The following is a 21,910-nucleotide window of genomic DNA, read 5'->3' on the forward strand; positions in this document are numbered from 1 at the left end:
TGCCTCAGTTGTGTCTGACTCTTTGTGACCCCATGGACTGTAGCCCACCAGGATCCTGTGTCCATGAGATTCTCCAGGCAAGAATACTGGAGTGGGTTGCCATTTCCTTCTCCAGGGGTTCTTCCCAACCCAGGGATCGATCCCAGGTCTCCTGCATTGCAGGCAGATGCTTTACCCTCTGAGCCACCAGGGAAGCCCTGACTTCACTTTCTTTGGGATTGGAATGAAAACTGACCTTTTCCAGTCCTGTGGCCACTGCTGAGTTTTCCAAATTTGCTGGCGTATTGAATGCAGCACTTTAACAGCATCATATTTTAGGACTTAAAATGCTCAACTGGAATTCTATCACCTCCACTAGGTTTGTTTATAGTGATTCTTCCTAAGGCCCACTTGACTTTGGACTCCAGGATGTCTGGCTCTAAGTGAGTGATCAGACTATCGTGGTTATTGGGTCATGAAGATCTTTTTTGTATAGTTCTTCCATGTATTCTTGCCACCTTTCCTTAATTTCTTCTGCTTCTGTTAGGTCCATACTGTTTCTGTCCTTTATTGTGCCCATCTTTGCATGAAATGTTCCCTTGGTATCTCTAATTTTCTTGAAGAGATTTCTAGCCTTTCCTATTCTATTGGTTTCCTCTATTTCTTTGCATTAAACACTTAGGAAGGTTTTCTTATCTCTCCTTGCTGTTCTTTGGAACTCTGCATTCAGATAGGTATAGCTTTCCTTTTCTCCTTTGCTGTTAGCTTCATGAACCCCATGAACAGTAGGAAAAGACATCACATTACCTGACCTCAAAATAGGCTACAAATTTGTAGTAACCAAAATAGCATGATCATAAATAAAAAAAAAATATATAGACCAATGGAATAGGATAAAAAGTCCATAAATAAATCCATATGTTTATGGTCACTTGATCTTTTGAGATGAACTTCCAGATGCTCAAGCTGGTTTTAGAAAGACAGAGGAGCCAGAGATCAAATTGCCAAAATCTGCTGGATCATTGAGAAAACAAGAGAGTTTCAAAAAAAAAATCTATTTCTGCTTTATTGACTATGCCAAAGCCTTTGACTGTGTGGATCACAATAAACTGTGGAAAATTCTGAAGGAGATGGGAATACAAGACCACCTGACCTACCTCTTGAGAAAACTGTATGCAGGTCAGGAAGCAATAATTAGAACTGGACATGGAACAAAAGACTGGTTCCAAATAGGAAAAGGTTTACGTCAAGGCTGTATATTGTCACCCTGCTTATTTAACTTCTATGCAGAGTACATCATGAGAAATGCTGGGCTGGATGAAGCACAAGCTGGAATCAAGATTGCCAGAAGAAATATCAATAACCTCAGATATGCATATGACACCACCCTTATAGCAGAAAATGAAGAAGAACTAAAGAGCCTCTTGATGAAAGTGAAAGAGGACAGTGAAAAAGCTGGCTTAAAGCTCAACATTCAGAAAACTAAGATCATGGCATCTGGTCCCACCACTTCATGGCAAATAGATGGGGAAACAGTGGCTGACTTTTTTTGGGGGGGGGGGGGGGCTCTAAAATCACTGCAGATGGTGATTGCAGCCATGAAATTAAAAGACGCTTACTCCTTGGAAGAAAAGTTATGACCAACCTAGACAGCGTATTAAAAAAGCAGAGACATTACTTTGCCTACAAAGGTCTGTCCAGTCAAGGCTATTGTTTTTCCAGTAGTCATGAATGGATGTGAGAGTTGGACTGTAAAGAAAGCTGAGAGCCGAAGAATTGATGCTTTTGAACTGTGGTGTTGGAGAAGACTCTTGAGAGTCCCCTGGACTGCAAGGAGATCCAATCAGTCCATCCTAAAGGAGATCAGTGCTGGGTGTTCATTTGAAGGACTGATGTTGAAGCTGAAACTCCAATACTTTGGCCGCCTGATGCGAAGAGCTCACTCATTTGAAAAGATCCTGATGCTGGGAAAGATTGAGGGCAGGAGGAGAAGGGGACGACAGAGGATGAGATGGTTGGATGGCATCACCGACTCCATGGACATGAGCTTGGGTAGGCTCCGGGAGTTGGTGATAGACAGGGAGGCTTGGCGTGCTATGGCTCATGGGGTCGCAAGGAGTCAGACACGACTGAGCGACTGAACTGAACTGAACTGGTCTTTGAGAGAGGTACCAAAACACAAAACAGAGATGTCAGGAGCTGCATTAGGCTTTACTGACAAAATGGAGGCACGGCCCCAAACCCCTCTCCTCGTCCCGCAGGCACGGTCCCGGGATTAAGGAGTTAGGTCTTGTGATTCTGACTTTTTTTTTCCTTTCTTCCATTGAGTTGGCTGGAAAGAATGTTAAGGTGCTTATTGTTCTTGAGAGAAGCATGAGAAAGCACAAAGCCTTCTGCTGTTGTGCCCAGAAAATAATCTATAAAGTAACCATTGACATTTATTCAAGGATCTTTACAAAGAATGTTCCAGGATGAGCACGTAGGCCACAGCTTGAGGCCATGGGAAGGATTGTTATCTGAGACCTGTTTGTGAGGGGAATGTTTATGGCAAAGGAAGCTTGCTGAGCTCTGGGTTTAGGAATAATTAAGAATAGCTAGAAGCCTTTTTAGGAGATAGCTTAAGATACTAGGGGCAAGCAGGATTTAGAAAGATAAGAAATAAACTGAGGAATGTGATATGCAGCCCAGACATAAGCATGAGTTACAATGTAATCACAAGTAAACACGATTCTGAGAGAATCGCTGAAGCAGGAACTGTTTGAAGGGCAACAGGAGACAATAAATCTGGGTGTCGGGGAGCTGAAAATGTGAAACCTCTGTCCTAATGCTTTTGTCAAAGTATAAAAGAAGACCTGATGCTTGAAATAAACATGCAGTCCAGCACCTTGAGTCAGAGGCTGCATCATTCTCCGCCGACACCGCTCATCTCTTCAGGCTGATTCCCTGGTTGCTGGAGCTGGACTCCGGCACAGAGAAGAACAATATCTTCCATAAACGGTATTCAGTTCAGTTCAGTTGCTCAGTCATGTCCTACTCTTTGCGATCCCGTGAATTGCAGCACGCCAGGCCTCCCTGTCCATCACCAACTCCCGGAGTTTACTCAAACTCACGTCCATCGAGTCGGTGATACCATCCAACCATCTCATCCTCTGTCATCCCCTTTTCCTCCTGCCCCCAATCCCTCCCAGCATCAGAGTCTTTTCCAATGAGTCAACTCTTTGCATGAGGTGGCCAAAGTACTGGAGTTTCAGCTTCAGCATCATTCCTTCCAAAGAACACCCAGGACTGATCTCCTTTAGAATGGACTGGTTGGATCTCCTTGCAGTCCAGGGGACTCTCAAGAGTCTTATCCAACACCACAGTTCAAAAGCATCAATTTTTCAGTGCTCAGCTTTCTTCACAGTCCAACTCTCACATCCATACATGACTACTGGAAAAACCATAGCCTTGATTAGACAGACCTTTGTTGGCAAAGTAATGTCTTTGCTTTTGAATATGCTGTCTAGGTTGGTCATAACTTTTCTTCCAAGGAGTAAGCGTCTTTTAATTTCATGGCTGCAATCACCATCTGCTGTGATTTTGGAAAACTAATTATCCACATGCAGAACAATGAAATTGGACGCTTACCTCATTCCATATATAAAAGTCAATTAAAAAGGATTAAAAGCTTAAATGTCAAACTTGAAATTGTGAAACTACAAGAAGAAAAGTGGGCAAAAGTTTTTGACATTGGTCTGGACAATGATTTTCCAATATGACCCCAAAAGCACAAGCAACAAAAGTAAAAGAGGCAAATGGAATTGCATTAAGCTAAATACACTTCTGCACAACAAAGAAAACAAACAGAAGAGAGAAATCTACAGAATAAAAAAAAGCATTTTTCAAATCATACACATGACTAGGAAGCTCATATCCAAAATATATAAGGAACTCATCCAACTCAGTAGTGAGAAAAAAACCCAATTAAGAAATAGGCAAAGAGGGTTTCCCTGGTGGTCTAGTGGTTGAGAGTCTGCCTGCTGGTTTGGGGGACATGAGTTTGATCCCTGCTCTGGGAGGATCCCACATGCCATGGAGCTATTGAGCCTATGTATCACAACTACTGAGACTGCACTCTAGAGCCCATTAGTCTCAGCACCACAACTACTAGAGCCTACGCACATAAAGCCCTCACTCCACAGTGAAAGAAGCCATTGCATATGAGAAGCCTGCTCACTGCAACAAAGAGTAGCCCCCACTTAACCCTCGTTTTTGAGATTGTACCCAAGTACTGCATTTCAGCCTCTTTTGTTGACTATGAGGACTATTCCATTTCTTTTAGGGATTCTTGCCCACAGTAGTAGATATAATGGTCATCTGAATTAAATTCATCTGTTCCCATCCATTTTAGTTCACTGATTCCTAAAATGTCAATGCTCACTCTGCTATCTCCTATTTGAACACTTCCAATTTATGGACCTAACATTCCAGGTTCCTATGCAATAGATATATTCAGCCTTAAAAAGCAAAGAAGAAAATTGTGTCATTTTTGACACTACAGATGAACCAAGAGGACATTATGCTAAATAATCCAGGTGCAGAAAGGCAAATACTGGCATTATTTCACTTACATATAGAATCTAAAAAAGTTGAACTTGTGGAGAGTAAAATGATGGTTACCAGAAGTTGGGGTTGAAGTGTGGTAGGGAAAATGGGGAGATATTGGTCAAAGAGTGCAAAGTTGTAGTTGTGTAGTTTGGATGAGTAAGTTTAGAGATCTAATGTGTTTCATTATGATTATACTTAATAATGATGTATTGAACACTGAAAATATGCTAAGAGAGTAGATTTCAGGGGCTCTTATTGTAAAAGAAATAGTAACTATATGAGGAGATGATATGTTCTTTAATTTGTTTTACTGAAGTATAGTTGATTGTATTAATTTCTGCTGGACAGCAAAGTGGTTCAGTTATTCATACATGTACATTCTTTTTCATATTATTGTCCATTATGATTAATCACAGGATATTGAATATAGTTCCCTGTGCTCTACAGTAGGACTTTGTTGTGTATCCATCCTACATATATTAGTTTGCATCTGCTGCTGCTGCTGAGTTGCTTCAGTCGTGTCCGACTCTGTGCGACACCATAGACAGCAGCCCACCAGGCTCCCCCGTCCCTGGGATTCTCCAGGCAAGAACACTGGAGTGGGTTGCTATTTCCTTCTCCAATGCATGAAAGTGAAAAGTGAAAGTGAAGTTGCTCAGTTGTGTCTGACTCTTAGTGACCCCATGGACTGCAGCCCACCAGGCTCCTCCTTCCATGGGATTTTCCAGGCAAGAGTACTGGAGTGAGGTGCCATTGCCTTCTTCAAGTTTGCATCTACTAATCCCAAACTCCCAATCCACCCCTTTTCCACCTCTCTGCCTTGGCAACTACAAGTTAGTTCTCTATGTCTGTGAGTCTGTCTGTTTCATAGATAAGTTCATTTGTGTCTTATTTTTTTTAAGATTTCACATGTGATATCACATGGTATTTATCTTTTCTCTTTCTGACTTACTTCACTTAGTATAATAATCAGTAGATTCATCCATGTTGTTGCAAATGGCATTATTCCATTCTTTTTTATGGCTGAGTAGTATTCCATTGTATATATTACCACATTTTTATGCATTCATCTGTTGATGAACATTTAGATTGTTTTCATATCTTTGTTGTTGTGAATCGTGCTGCTATGAACAGAAGGGCGCATGTGTCTCTTTTTTTTTTCTTAAATATTTATTTGGCTGTGCTTGGTCTTAGTTACAGCATGCTAACTCTTAGTTGTGGCATGTGGGATCTAGTTCCCTGACCAGGGATCAAACCCAGGCCCCCTGCATTGGGAGGATGGAGTCTTAGCTACTGGACCACCAGGGAAGTCTCATGCATGTATCTTTTTAAATTACAGTTTTATCCAGATGTATGCCCAGGAGTGGGATGGCTGGATCATGTACCAACTCTATTTTTAGTCTCTTGAGGAACTTCTATAGTGTTTCCATAGTGGCTGCACCAATTTACATTCCCAACAACAATGTTCCCTTTTTGAGAAGATGATATGTTAATTGTAGTAATCACTTTGGGCCTCCCTGCTGGCTCAGTGGTAAAGAACACAGGTTAGATCCCTGGGGTGGGAAGATACCCTGGAGAAGGAAATGACAACTCATTTCAGTATTCTTGCCTGGGAAATCTTACGGACAGAGGAGCCTGGCAGGTTACAGTCCATGGGGTTGCAAAAGAGATCAACTTAGTGACTGAACAGCAACAATAACAGTAACCACCTCACTATGTATATCTGAATCAAATCAACATGTTGTATGCCTTAAATACAATTTTAAAATTATTTAAAAAGAATTATTTAAAATGATATTTTAATAAAGAATTATCATAAAATAAATGTGAAAAACTATAAAAAAGAGAAAAAAGATTTTCCAGAATGAAAAATATTGATCTATTCACTGATACAACTAGAGAATCCACCTTCTCCATCCACTTCCTCAGGGCACCCTTGATTTCTTTGTTTCTCAGGCTGTAGGTGACAGGGTTAATCGTGGGGATCAGAACAGAGAAGAGCACAGAGACCAGGATGTCCAGGATATAGCCTATATTGGGTCTATCATAGTTAAAGATGGCTATTCCATAAAAGACCACCACAGGGAGGTAGGATGCACAGATAGTGAAGGTCTGGTTCCTGCCCTGAGCAGCGGGAATCTTAAGGAGGGCAGAGATGATAAGCAGTAGGACACTGCAATGAATAGGCAGGGGCTCAGGCCAGTGGTGGCACTGGCCACGTGGAGCACAGACTCACTGAGAGAGGTGTCAGAGCAGGAGAGCTTCAGGAGCAAAGGTACGTCACAGAGAAAGTGGATGATCTTGTTGAGTCCACACTGAGGGTCAGCACTGTGTCTTTCACAGAATCCTCTAGCCCACACAGTCAAGTTCCAATCAACAAAATACACACAGACCTTCAGAGTCATGAGGAGCAGATATTGAAGAAGGTGGAAAATGGTTACATAGTGGTTGTAAGTCACAGTAGCCAACAAGACACCCTAAGCACCAGCACAGGTCACAAGGAATAGGGTCTGGGAAAGACAGCCCTCATACAAGGTGGTCTTCCTCTAGAAGTTCCCCAGCATGACCAAAATGGTGGCAGATGAGTAGCAGATGTCCAAGAAACACAAGGTGCTGAGAAAATAATACATTGGAATGCAGAGGGCAGGACTGGCTCTGACCATTGTTAATGTGAATGTATTTCCCAGAAGAGTTAAGAGATAAATGATCAAGAAGGCTGGGAGGAACAACACTTACAATTCAGGATGGTTGGAACATCCTAGGAAGATAAATCCAGTGACCACACAATGATTTTTCATTTCTTTGAGTTCTTTCTCAACTGAAATGAAAATTAAGAAATAAAAAGACAACAAGATACTAGGAAAAACACTGGGAGAACTAACACTTACTCATCCTTTATTACATGGGGTAGATGATATCTCTTCTAGGTAGTGTAGTTTGACACTTTAAGACTAGGATATATGCATTCCCCCTCACTCCCCATCCTCTTTTGCTTCTGTGTTTACTTGCCATGCCTTCACTATTACCTATTAGTTTGATCCCCCTACCAGTCTGTAATTTCTATTAGGCAAGGGATTTATCTCTCTTTAATCCATATGTACTCTATAACACTTTTGTTAGAATTAAGGAAGGAAAGAAAGAAATTCAGTTTTAAGCACTGGCATTGAGAAACAGTAGTTGATGAATTAAACTAGAACCGAAATACTTTTCTTCTCAACCTCCTTATTCCCTGGGAAGAAGTCACAGAACCAAATTTTAAGTTTACTGGGTATGAAATAGCTTTCATGATCTTTTGCAACCTGTTATTTGAGAGAATATGCTAGTCTATGCCAGAAGGGGATTTGCAGATGTCGTTAAGGTTATTAATCACCTGACTTTAAGATATAAAGATTATTCTGTATATTCAAGTGTGCCTAATCTAACCACATGCATACGTGCTAAGTTGCTTCAGTCATGTCCAACTCTTTGTGACCCTATGGGCTGTAGCCCGCCAGGCTCCTCTGTCCATGGGATTCTCCAGGCAAGAATACTGTAGTGGGTTGCCATGCCCTCCTCCAGGGGACCTTCCCGACCAAGGGATCAAACCCATGTCTCCTGAATTGCAGGTGGATTACCCTGAACCACCAGGGAAGCCTGAATCTAATCACATGTGTGCTTGAAAAACCAGAGTAGAAGGTGAATTCAGAGATTCAGATGACAAGTAGGATTCCATGTCATCGTTAGCTTGAATATAAATGGGGCCATGTGTTAAGGAAAGGTAACAATTGGTCCTAAGATCATAAGAAACTAACTTTTGCTAACAACTTGAATATATGTGAAGGTGGAATCTTCCCCAGAGTCTCTAGATAGGAACCCAGCCCAGATGACACACAGTGATTTTAAGTTGAGCCAGCCTCACACTGTGCCTGTACTTCATTGTAGCAGAGGACCCAGCTGAACTGTACTGTATCAACCTTCTGTCCCACAAAACTATGAGACAATAAGCAACTGTTTAAACCATTAAATGTATATTAAATTTATTATTAAAATAGTACCATGGAGTATAAGAGTCAAGGATAGGATGAGCATTTTTCACCTGTACACTTATGTGGTAAACCAAATAATGGCACCCCAAAGATGCTCATGCCCTCATCCCTGGAGCCTGTGAATGTCTTATGTGGCAAAATACACTTTACAAATATATTGATCTTTTTTTTCCATAGCTGTTTTTTATTCTTTTAGTTTCATTGAGATACAATTGACATGCAGTAGTATGTGCACAAGAGTTCCTTTATATCCTTGACAACACTAGTTATCTCTTGTCTTTTTATAATAATCATTGCAACAGTTGTGAGGTAGCATCTCATTGTGGTTTTGATTTGCATTTTCCTGATTATCAGTAGTCTTGAGCACCTTTTCATGTACCTGTTGGCCATTTGATGTCTTTGAAAAAATGTTTATTTAGAGCCTCTGCCCATTTTAAATCAAATATCATTTAATATTGCTTATATGTGGAATCTAAAAATATGATACAAATGAATCTATTTACAAAAGAGAAACAGTATCACAGACATAGAAAACATACTTGTGGTTACCAAAGTGGATAGCAGGGGTGATTGTTGGGGACAGATAAATTAGGAATTACAGATTAACATATACACAATATTATATATAAAATAGATGACCAACAAAGACCTACTATATAGCACAGGGAACTATATCAATATTTTGTAATTACCTGTAAAGGGAAAAGAATCTGAAAAAGAATATTTTTATACATATGAATCACTTTGCTGTACACCTGAAACTAACATATTATAAATCAACTGTATTTCAATTAAAAATTTAAAAAAAGAATTAAAATTTTTTTATTGGAGTATAGCTGATTTCTGAAGGAGATTAGCCCTGGGATTTCTTTGGAAGGAAGGATGCTAAAGCTGAAACTCCAGTACTTTGGCCACCTCATGCGAAGAGTTGACTCATTGGAAAAGACTCTGATGCTGGGAGGAATTGGGGGCAGGAAGAGAAGGGGACGACAGAGGATGAGATGGCTGGATGGCATCACCGACTCGATGGACGTGAGTCTGAGTGAACTCTGGGAGTTGGTGATGGACAGGGAGGCCCGGCGTGCTGCGATTCATGGGGTCACAAAGAGTCAGACACGACTGAGCGACTGATCTGATCAGATCTGATCTGATAGCTGATTTACAGTGTTGTGTTAGTTTCAGGTGTACAATAAAGTGAATCAGTTATACATGTATAAATATCTTTTTTTTCAGATCCTTTATCTATATAGGTTATTACAGAATATTAAGTAGAGTCCCTGTGCTTTATAGTAGATGCTCATTAGCCATCTATTTTATATATAGAAGTCTGTATATATTAATCTCAATCTCCTAATTTGCCACTTCCCCCTATGTTTCCCCTTTGGTAATAAGTTTTATTTCAAGAGCTGTGGAGTCAGTTTCTGTTTTGTAAATAAGTTCATTTGTATCATTTTTATTAGATTCCACATATTAATATAAGTGATATCACGTATTCCTCTGAGAAGTGGAATACTTCTAAATTGCATATACACACCACACCTTCTTTATCCACTCATCTGTTAATGGACATTGAGGTTGTTTCCACATCTTGGCTATTGTATTATACAGTGCTGCAATGACTATTGTAGTGTGTGTATCTTTTCAAATTACAGTTTCTCCAGATATATGCTCAGGAGTGGGATTACTAGATCATACATTAGCTTCACTTTTAGTTTTTTAAGGAAACTCCATCTGTTCTTCATAATGGTTCTTCCAATTTACATTCCCACCAACAGTGTAGGAGTATTCCATTTTCTCCATACCCTCTCTAGTATTTATTGTTTATAGATTTTTTGATGATGGCCTTTCTCACTGCTTCCTTGGTGGCTCAGAGGGTAAAGCATCTGCCCGCAATGCAGGAGACCTGAGTTCGATCCCTGGGTCAGGAAGATCCCCTGGAGAAGAAAATCGCAACCCACTCTAGTATTCTTGCCTGGAGAATCCCATGGATGGAGGAGCCTGGTATGCTACAGTCCATGGGGTTGCAAAGAGTCGGACACGACTGAGCGACTTCATTTCACTCACTTCACTTTCTCACTGCTGTGAAATGATACCTGATTGTTTTGATTTGCATTTCTCTATAATTAGTGATGTTGGGCCATCTGTATGGGCTTCCCTGGTGGTCAGTGGTAAAGAACCTGCCTGCCAAAGCAGGAGACACATGTTCAATCCCACAGAAAGATCCCTTGGAGAAGGAAATGGCAACATAGCCCAGTATTTTTGCCTGGGAAATCCCATGGTCAGAGGAGCCTGGTGGGCTACAGCACATGGAGTTGCAAAAGAGTTGGTCACAACTTAGCAACTTAACAACAACAAATGCCTTCTTTGGAGAAATGACTATTTAGATCTTCTGCCCATTTTTTGCTTGGGTTGTTTTTTAATATTGAGCTGCATGTGCTCTTTGTATATTTTGGAGATTAATCCCTTGTCAGTCACATCATTTGCAAATATTTTCTCCCATTATGTGGGTTGTCTTTTTGTTTTGTTTATGTTTTTCTTTGCTGTGCAAGAACTTTTCAATTTAATTAAGTCCCATTTGTTTACTTGTGTTTTTATTTTCATCATTCTAGGAGGTGGATCAGAAAAGATATTGCTGTGATTTATGTCAGCAAGTGTTCTGCTTGTGCTTTCCTCTAACAGTTTTATAGTATCTGATCTTACATTTAGGTCTTTAATTCATTTTGAATTTATTTTTGTGTATGGTGTTAGATAGTGTTCTTTTTTGTTTTGGCTGCCCAGTGCAATGTTCAGGTTCTTAATTCCCCAACCAGGGATGGAACCCATGCATCCTGTATTAGGAGTAGAGGGTCTTAACACTGAAACACTAGGGAAGTACCAGGGAGTGTTCTAATTTCATTCTTTTACATACAGTTGTCCAGTTTTCTCAGCACCACTTATTGAAAAGACTGTCTTTCCTCCATTGTATAGTCTTGCCTCTTTTGTCATAGATTAATTGACCATAGGTACATAAGCTTATCTCTGGATTTTCTATCTTTTCCCATCGATCTATATTTCTGCTTTTGTAACAATACCATACTGTTTTGATGACTGAAGCTTTGCAGTATAGTCTAAAGCCAGGGAGCCTGATTCCCCCAGCTCCATTTTCCTTTCTCAAAATTGCTTTAGCTATTTGGGGTCTTTTGTGTTTCCATATAAATTTTAAAGTATTCTAGTCCTCTGAAAAATGTAATTGATAAAGATTGCATTGAATCTGTAGATTGCCTTGGATAGTATCATCCTTTTAATATTAATTCTTCAAATCAACAACATGATGTATCTTTCTATCTGTGTTATCAGATTCTTTCATCAGTGTCTTATAGTTTTTTGAGTGTAGGTATTTTACCTCCTTAGATATGTTTATTTCTATATACTTTATTCTTTTAAATGTGATTGTAAATGGGATTGTTTCCTTAATTTCTCTTTCTGATTATTTATTGTTAGTATATAGAAATGCAACAGATTTTTGTATATTAATTTTGTACCTTGAAAATTTACCAAATTTATTGATAAGCTATAATGGTTTTTCATGGTGTCTTTAAGATCATCTATGTATAGTATCATGTAATCTTCAAAAAGTGACAGTTTTTCTTCTTCTTTTCCAAGCTGTATTACTTTTCTCTTTTTCTTACCTGATTGGTGTGACTATGTTTTCCAGTACTATAGTGAATAAAAGAGGTGAGAGTAGGCATCATTTTCCTATTTCTGATGTTAGGGGAAATGCTTTCAGGTTTTCACCACTGAGTATGATATTAGCTATGGGCCTTTAATATAAGGTCTTTATTATGTTGAGATGTGTTCCCTCTATATGCATTTTGTTAAGAGGCTTTTTTAAATCATAAATCTATATTGAATTTTATAAAAAAAATTTTTTGTAGTGATTGAGATGATCAGATGATTTTTTTCTTCTCAGTTTTTAAAAAAATTATTTATTTTAATTGAAGGCTAATTACTTTACAATATCATACTGGTTTTTTGCCATACATTGACATGAATCAGCCATGTGTATACATGTGTTCCCCATCCTGAACTCCCCTACCTCCTCCCTCCCCATCCCATCCCTCAGGGTCATCCCAGTGCACCAGCCCTGAGCACCCTGTCTCATGCTTTGAACCTAGACGAGCAATCTATTTCACATATGATAATATACATGATTCAATGCTATTCTCTCAAATCATCCCACCCTCACCTCCCACAGAGGAGGTTTGGACTCCCACAGAGTCCAAATGTCTGTTCTTTACATTTATGTCTCTTTTGCTGTCTCGTATAAAGAGTCATTGTTACCATCTTTCTAAATTCCATATATATGTGTTAATATACTGTATTGGTGTTTTTCTTTCTGACTTACTTCACTTTGTATAATAGGCTCAGTTTTATCCACATCATTAGAACTGACTCAAATGCATTCTTTTTTAAAAAATTTAATTAATTAATTTTACTTTACAACATTGTATTGGTTTTGCCATACATTGACTTGAATCTGCCATGAATGTACATGTGTTCCCCATCCTGAACCCCCCTCCCACCTCCCTCCCCATCCCATCCCCCCCGGGTCATCCCAGTGCACCAGCCCTGAGTACCCTGTATCATGCTTCAAACCTGGACTGACGATTCATTTCACGTATGATATTTTACATGTTTCAATGCCATTCTCCCATATCATCAAGCCCTCACCCTCTCCCACAGAATCCAAAAGACTGTTCAATATATCTGTGTCTCTTTTGCTATCTCTTGTACAGGGTTATTGTTACCATCTTTCTAAATTCCATATATATGCATTAGTATACCGTATTGGTGTTTTCCTTTCTGGCTTACTTCACTCTGTATAATAGGCTCCAGTTTCATCCATCTTATTAGAACTGATTCAAATGCATTCTCTTTAATAGCTGAGTAATATTCCATTGTGTATATGTACCACAGCTTTCTTATCCATTCCTCTGCTGATGGACATCTAGGTTGCTTCCATGTCCTGGCTATTGTAAACAGTGCTGCAATGAACACTGGGGTACATGTGTCTCTTTTAATTCTGGTTTCCTCGGTGTGTATGCCCAGCAGTGGGATTGCTGGGTAGCAGTGGGTTGTATGGTAGTTCTATTTCCAGTTATTTTAAGGAATCTCCACACTGTTCTCCATAGTGGCTGTACTAGTTTGCATTCCCACCAACAGTGTAAGAGGGTTCTCTTTTCTCTGCACCCCCCTCCAGCATTTATTATTTGTAGACTTTTTGATAGCAGCCATCCTGACCAGTGTGAGATGGTACCTCATTTTGGTTTTTATTTTCATTCCTCTGATAATGAGTGATGTTGAATATCTTTTCATGTGTTTTGTTAGCCATCTGTATGTCTTCTTTGGAGAAATGTCTGTTTAGTTCTTTGGCCCATTTTTTGATTGGGTCATTAATATTTCTGGAACTGAGCTGCAGGAGATGCTTGTATATTTTTGAGATTAATTATTTGTCAGTTGGTTCATTTGCTATTATTTTCTCCCATTCTGAAGGCTATCTTTTCACCTTTCTTATAGTTTCCTTCGTTGTGCAAAAGCTTTTAAGTTTTTAAAAATAACTAATTAATTAATTAATTTTTTAAATAAAACTTTTAAGTTTAATTAGATCCCATTTGTTTATTTTTGTTTTTATATCCATTACTCTGGGAGGTGGGTCATAGAGGATCCTGCTGTGATTTATGTCAGAGAGTGTTTTGCCTATGTTTTCTTCTAGGAGTTTTATAGTTTCTGGTCTTACATTTAAGTCTTTGATCCATTTTGAGTTTACTTTTGTGTATGGTGTTAGAAAGTGTTCTAGTTTCATTCTTTTACAAGTGGTTGACCAGTTTTCCCAGCACCACTTGTTGAAGCAATTGTCTTTTCTCCTTTGTATATTCTTGCCACCTTTGTCAAAGATAAGGTGTCCATAGGTGCGTGGATTTATCTCTGGGCTTTCTATTTTGTTCCATTGATCTATGTTTCTGTCTTTGTGCCAGTACCGTACTGTCTTGATGACCGTAGCTTTGTAGTATAGTCTGAAGTCAGGCAGGTTGATTCCTCCTGTTCCATTCTTCTTTCTCAAGATTGCTTTGGCTATTTGAGGTTTTTTGTATTTCCATACAAATTGTGAAATTATTTGTTCTAGTTCTCTGAAAAATACCATTGGTAGCTTGATAGGGATTGCATTGAATCTATAGATTGCTTTGGATAGTATTCTCATTTTCACTATACTGATTCTTCCAATCCATGAACATGGTATATTTCTCCATCTATTTGTGTCATCTTTTATTTCTTTCATCGGTGTTTTATAGTTTTCTACATATAGGTCTTTTGTTTCTTTAGGTAGATTTATTCCTAAGTATTTTATTCTTTTTGTTGCAATGGTGAATGGAATTGTTTCTGTAATTTCTCTTTCTGTTCTCTCATTGTTAGTGTATAGGAATGCAAGGGATTTCTGTGTGTTAATTTTATATCCTTCAACTTTACTATATTCATTGATTAGCTCTAGTACTTTTCTGGTGGAGTCTTTAGGGTTTTCTATGTAGAGGATCATGTCATCTGCAAACAGTGAGAGTTTTACTTCTTCTTTTTCAAGCTGTATTCCTTTTATTTCTTTTTCTGCTCTGATTGCTGTGGCCAAAACTTCCAAAACCATGTTGAATAGTAGTGGTGACAGTAGGCACCATTGTCTTGTTCCTGACTTTAGGGGAAATGCTTTCAATTTTTCCCCATTGAGGATAATGTTTGCTGTGGGTTTATCATAAATGGCTTTTATTATGTTGAGGTATGTTCCTTCTATTCCTGCTTTCTGGAGGGTTTTTATGATAAATGGATGTTGGATTTTGTCAAAGTCTTTCTCTGCATCTATTGAGATAATCATATTGTTTTTTATCTTTCATTTGTTAATGTGATGTGTCACATTGATTTACGAATATTGAAGAACCCTTGCATCCCTGGGATAAAGCCCACTTTTATCAAGATGTATGATCTTGATGTATGGTCAAGATGTATGATCTTTTTAATATGTTGTTGGATTCTGTTTGCTAGAATTTTGTTAAGATTTTGGCATCTATGGTCAGTGATATTGGCCTGTAGTTTTCTTTTTTTGTGGCATCTTTGTCTGGTTTTGGTATTAGGATAATGATGGCCTCATAGAATGAGTTTGGATGTTTACCTTCCTCTGCAATTTTCTGGAAGAGTTTGAATAGGACAGGTGGTAGCTCTTCTCTGAATTTTTGGTAGAATTCAGCTGTGAAGCCGTCTGGTCCTGGGCTTTTGTTTGTTGGAAGGTTTCTGATTACAGTTTCGGTTTCTGTGCTTGTGATGGGTCTCTTAAGATTTGCTATTTCTTCCTGGTTCAGTTTTGGGAAGTTATACTTTTCTAAGAATTTGTCCATTTCTTCCAAGTTGTCCATTTTATTGCCATATAGTTGGTGATAGTAGTCTCTTATGATCCTTTGTATTTCTGTGCTGTCTGTTGTGATTTCTCCATTTCTAATTTTGTTGATTTGATTCTTCTCCATTTTTTCTTGATAAGTCTGGCTAGTGGTTTGTCTATTTTATTTATCTTCTCAAAGAACCAGTTTTTAGCTTTGTTGATTTTGGCTATGGTCTCCTTTGTTTCTTTTGTATTTATTTCTGCCTTAATTTTTTTGATTTCTTTCCTCCTACTAACCCTGGGGTTCTTCATTTCTTCCTTTTCTAGTTGCTTTAGGTGTAGAGTTACCTTATTTATTTGATTTTTCTCTTGTTTCTTGAGGTAAGCTTGTATTGCTATGAACCTTCCCCTTAGCACTGCTTTTACTGAATCCCATAGGTTTTGAGTGTTGTGTTTTCATTTTCATTCGTTTCTATGCATATTTTGATTTCTCTTTTGATTTCTTCTGTGATTTGTTGGTTATTCAGAAGTGTGTTGTTTAGCCTCCATATATTTGTATTTTTAATAAATTTTTTTCCTGTAGTTGATATCTAATCTTACCAGATTGTGATCTGAAAAGATGCTTGGAATGACTTCAGTTTTTCTGAATTTACCAAGGCTAAATTTATGGCCCAGGTTGTGATCTATCCTGGAGAAGATTCTGTGTGCGCTTGAGAAAAAGGTGAAATTCATTGTTTTCGGGTGAAATGTCCTATAGATATCATTTAGGTCTAACTGGCCCATTGTATCATTTGAAGTTTGTGTTTCCTTGCTAATTTTCTGTTTAGTTGATCTTTCCACAGGTGTGGTGGGGTATTAAAGTCTCCCACTATTATTGTGTTACTGTTAATTTCCACTTTCATACTTGTTAGCATTTGCCTTACATATTGTGATGCTCCTATGTTGGGTGCATATATATTTATAATTGTTATATCTTCTTCTTGGATTGATCCTTTGATCGTTATGTAGTGTCCTTCTTTGTCTCATTTCACAGCCTTTAATTCAAAGTCTATTTTATCTTCTATAAGTATTACTACTCCTGCTTTCTTTTGGTCTCCATTTGCACGACTGAGTGACTGAACTACAGCTACTACTATCAATGAGCAAGTGGAAACCAAAATTAAAGCTATAATAATTATCATTTGCAATTTATTTTTTAAAAAAGCTTAGCTGTAAAATTTAACCAAACATGTACAAAGACTTTTATAAAGAAAACTAAAAAATGAGTATGAAAGAAATAAAGATCTAAAAAAGTAGAGGGATATATTGTTTTCATGATTGGAAGACTCAACATAGTAAAGATGTCAATTCTCCCCAAACTGATATACAGGTTTAATGTGTTTCCCATCAAAATCACTAGTAGCTCAGCTGGTAAAGAATCCGCCTGCAATGCAGGAGACCCCAGTTCGATCCCTAGGTTGGGAAGATCCCCTGGAGAAGGGAACAGCTACACACTCCAGTATTCTGGCCTGAGAATGCCATGGCCTGTATAGTCCATGGGGTCACAAAGAGTTGGACATGACTGAGCAACTTTCACTTCACTTCACTTTGTCAAAATCCCAGCAGAAATTTTGTAGTTATAGACAAGATTATTCCAAATTTTAAATGGAAAAGTAAATGAACTGGAATAGCTAAAACATTTTGAAAAGAAGAATAAAATGGGAACAACTCTACCCTATAACCCAACTATGTTGTGTTGGTATAGGGATAGATTAATGGAACATAATAGAGAAGCCAGTCTCACACTACTAAACACAACTGATTATTGACAAAAGTACAAGGGAAATTTCATGGAGGAAGTAGTCTTTCAAATAAATTGTGTTGAATGGCCCAGACCACCAGAGAAACAAGACCAGGCTCCACTCACCAGTGGGCAGGAACCAGTCCTTCCCACCAGGAAGTCTGCACAAACTTCTTATACAGCCTCATCCATCAGAAGGCAGACAGCAGAAGCAAGAACTACAATCGTGCAGCCTGTGAAACAGAAACCACAACCACAGAAACTAGACAAAATGACGTAGCAGAGGAAAATATCTCAGATGGAGAACAGGATAAAACCCCAGAAGAATAACTAAGTAAAGTAGAGATAGGCAATCTTACTGAAAAAGAATTCAGAGTAATGATTGTAAAGATGATCCAAGATCTTGAAAAAAGAATAGAGGTATAGATTGAGAAGTTTCAAGAAATCTTTAACATAAAAAGCTATAGAATCTAAAGAAAAAACAGATGAGTTATACAGTAATTGAAATGAAAAATATAGTAGAAGGAATCAATAGCACAATAAGTTAAACAGAATAGATAAGTAAGCTGGAAGACAGAATGGTGGAAATCACTTCTGCAGAACAGAATAAAGAAAAAAAAAGTAAAGAAATGAAGACAGTCTGAGAGACCTCTGGGTCAACATTTGATGCACCAACATTTGCATTATATAGGTCATAGAAGGAGAAGAGAAAGAGAAAAGACCTAAGAAAGTATTTGAAGAGATAATAGCTGAAAACTTTCCTAATGTGTATGCTCAGTCTCTCAGTCATATCCAACTCTTTGCAGCCCCATGGACTAGAGCCTGCCAGGCTCCTCTGTCCGTGGAATTTTCCAGGCAAGAATACTGGAGTGGGTTGCCATTTCTTACTCCATGGGATCTTCTTGACCCAGGGATCAAACCCACATCTCTTGCATCTTCTGCACTGGCATGCTGATTCTTTACCACTAGTGCCACCTGGGAAGTCCCAAAATCTTTCCTAATATGGGAAAGGAGACAGTTACTCAACTCCCCAAAGTGCTGAGAATCCCAGGAAAGATAAACCCAAAGAGGAACACACCAAGACACATGGTAATCAAATTGATAAAAATTAAAGACAAAGCAAAAATACTAAAAAAAACAAGAGAAAAGCAACAAGTAACACATAAAGGAACTCCCATAGTTTATCAGCTGATTTCTCAGCAGAGATTTTGTAGGCTAGAACGGAATGGCACAATATACTTAAAGTAATAAAAGGGAAGAACCCACAACTAAGAAAACTCTAGGCTCTCATTCATATTCAATGGAAAAATCAAAACATTTACTGGCAAGCAAAAGCTAAGAGAACTGAGCGACATCAGATCAGCTTTATAACATGCTAAAGGAACTTCTCTAGGTGAAAAAGAAAATGCCAGTACTAGAAACAAGAAAATTATGAATGGAAAAGCTTATTGGTAAAGGCAAACATATAGTAAAGGTAGGAAATCATCTACACACAAATATGATATCTAAACCAGGAATTGTGAGAAAAGGAGAGGACAAATTAAGGATACTGGAAATGTATTTTAAACTGAATGATCAGCAACTTAAAACAATCTTGTTTATAAATGTGTTAGTTGCTCAGTCATGTCTAACTCTGTGACCCCATGGACTGTAGCCCACCAGGCTGCTCTGTCCATGGGATTTCCCAGGCAAGAATACTGCAGTGGGTAGCCATGTCCTCTTCCAGGAGATCTTTTTGACCCAGGGATCAAACCCACATCACCTGCTTGGCAGGAGGATTCTTTTACCATTCAGCCACCAGGGAAGTCCCTTGAAAAAAGAATAGATATATGTTTAATTGAATCATTTTGCTGTACATCTGAAGTGAACACAACTTTGTTAATCAACTATATTCCAATATAAAATAAAAATTTTAAATACTGTGTTGGAGCAATTAGATATCCACAGGCAAACAAGAAAAAAAGCCTCTAAACTGAACCTCAGCCTAAATCACACCTTATTTAAAAATTATTTAACTCAAAATGGATCATATATTTAAATTTAAACCACCAAACTTTGAACATGTAGAGAAAAATTGGGGGACCTATGATTGTTGAAGACTTTTCAGACATGGTATAAAAAGTCTGATCCATAAAAGAAAAAAATGATAAATTGATCATCAAAACTAAAAACTTTTATTCTGAGAATGATTAAAGGATTAAAGTACAAGTTATGAATATGGAAAAAATATTTTCAAACATATTAGCTGATAGAAGACTCAGAATATGTTTTTAAGAGTCTTAAACTTAACAATAAAGAAAACACATTCTAATTAGAAAATGGGAAAAATACATGAAGAGACATTTCACAAGAGGTTATACTGATCAGAGATCCTATTTAATACCATCAACCACCAGGGAAGAACAAATAAAGACTAGGATGAGATATCATATCATACCTGTTAGAATAGCTCACATAAAAAATAGTGATGGTACCAAAAACTAGCAAAAGTGTGGAGAAAATAGATCTCTCTCATATTTCTGGTAGAAATATAAAATGACACAACCATTCTGAAAAATAGTTTAAATTTTTCTTCAGAAACTAAACATGCATTTTCTACACAAGCTAGAAATTGCTCTCCTGGGACAGTTAGCCCAGGGAAATGAATACTAATATCCACATTAAAGTTTGTACATGATCATTTAAGGCAGTTTTATTTGCAGTAGCCAAAAACTGGAAATAACCAAAATATCCTACAATTGGCTTCCCTGGTGGCTCAGACAGTAAAGAATCTGCCTGTAATGCAGGAGATTTGGGTTCAGTCCCTGAGTAGGGAAGATACCCTGGAGAAAGGAATGGCTACCCACTCCACTCCTCTTGCCTGGAGAATTCCATGGACAGAGTCTGTCAGGCTCCAGTCCATGGGGTCACAAAGAGCCGACTAACTCTTTCATGTTAACTTAAACAAATTGTGGAATACTGCTCAGCAACAAAAAATGAATTATTGATACACATGGCAACTTGGATTGATTCTTAATAGCATTGTACTGCATACATGCTCATCCTGTCTGACTCTTTGTGATCCCATAGACTGTAGCCTGCCAGGCTCCTTTCTCCATGGGATTCTCCAGGCAAGAATACTAGAGTGAGTTGCCATTTTCTACTCCAGTGGATCGTTCCAACCCAGGGATCAAACCTGCATCTCTTGTGTCTCCTGTGTTGGCAGGCAGATTCTGTACCACTGAGACACCTGGGAAGCTCCTTAATGACATTATTCTGAGCCCCAAAGGGCAATCTCAAAAGGCTGTATATGGTATGATTTCATTTATATAACATTCTCAGAAAGGAAAAATTATAGAGATGGAGAACAGATTAGTGGTTGCCCAAGTTAGGAATGTCTAGGAAAAAGGACACATCTATTGAAGAGTAGCATAAGGGTGATACTTGTGGTGATAGGATAGTTCTATAACTTAACTGTAGTGGTAGTTACACGAATCTCTACATGTGATAACACAGAACTTGACACATATATAATAGTGTATAATGTCAGTTTCTTGGTTTTGATATTGTTGCTGCTAAGTCGCTTCAGTCGTGTCCAACTCTGTGTGACCCCATAGATGGCAGCCCACCAGGCTCCCCCGTCCCTGGGATTCTCCAGGCAAGAACACTGGAGTGGGTTGCCATTTCCTTCTCCAATGCATGAAAGTGAAAAGTGAAAGTGAAGTCGCTCAGTCATGTCTGACTCTTAGTGACCCCATGGACTGCAGCCTACCAGGCTCCTCTGTCCATGGGATTTTCCAGGCAAAAGTACTGGAGTGGGGTGCCATTGCCTTCTCCTTTGATATTGTACTATAACCATATAAGATGTAACCAATTAGGAAAACTTGTCAAAGGGTACATAGGACCTCTATGTACTATCATTACAACTTTTTTTAAAAAAATGCAATTATTTTAAAATTTAAAAGTTTAAAAAATTTTAATGAAGAAGAAATTGAGACATCCTCAGGTTAACAAAGTAGAGTTCAGATCAGATCAGATCAGTCGCTCAGTCGTGTCCAACTCTTTGTGACCCCATGAATTGCAGCACGCCAGGCCTCCCTGTCCATCACCAACTCCCAGAGTTCACTCAGACTCACGTCCATCGAGTCAGTGATGCCATCCACC

The 21,910-nt window shown here is 38.4% G+C and overlaps 1 pseudogene; it reads right to left on the bottom strand.

Moving 5' to 3' along the window:
• Nucleotides 1-3,647: 3,647 nt before the first annotated feature.
• The window catches only part of LOC109556758 (olfactory receptor 5J3-like), a 42,938-nt pseudogene continuing 24,675 nt past the window's right edge, over nucleotides 3,648-21,910 (bottom strand).

Source organism: Bos indicus, chromosome 3 (assembly GCF_029378745.1).
Source record: "Bos indicus isolate NIAB-ARS_2022 breed Sahiwal x Tharparkar chromosome 3, NIAB-ARS_B.indTharparkar_mat_pri_1.0, whole genome shotgun sequence".
Classification (NCBI taxonomy): Eukaryota; Metazoa; Chordata; class Mammalia; order Artiodactyla; family Bovidae; genus Bos; species Bos indicus.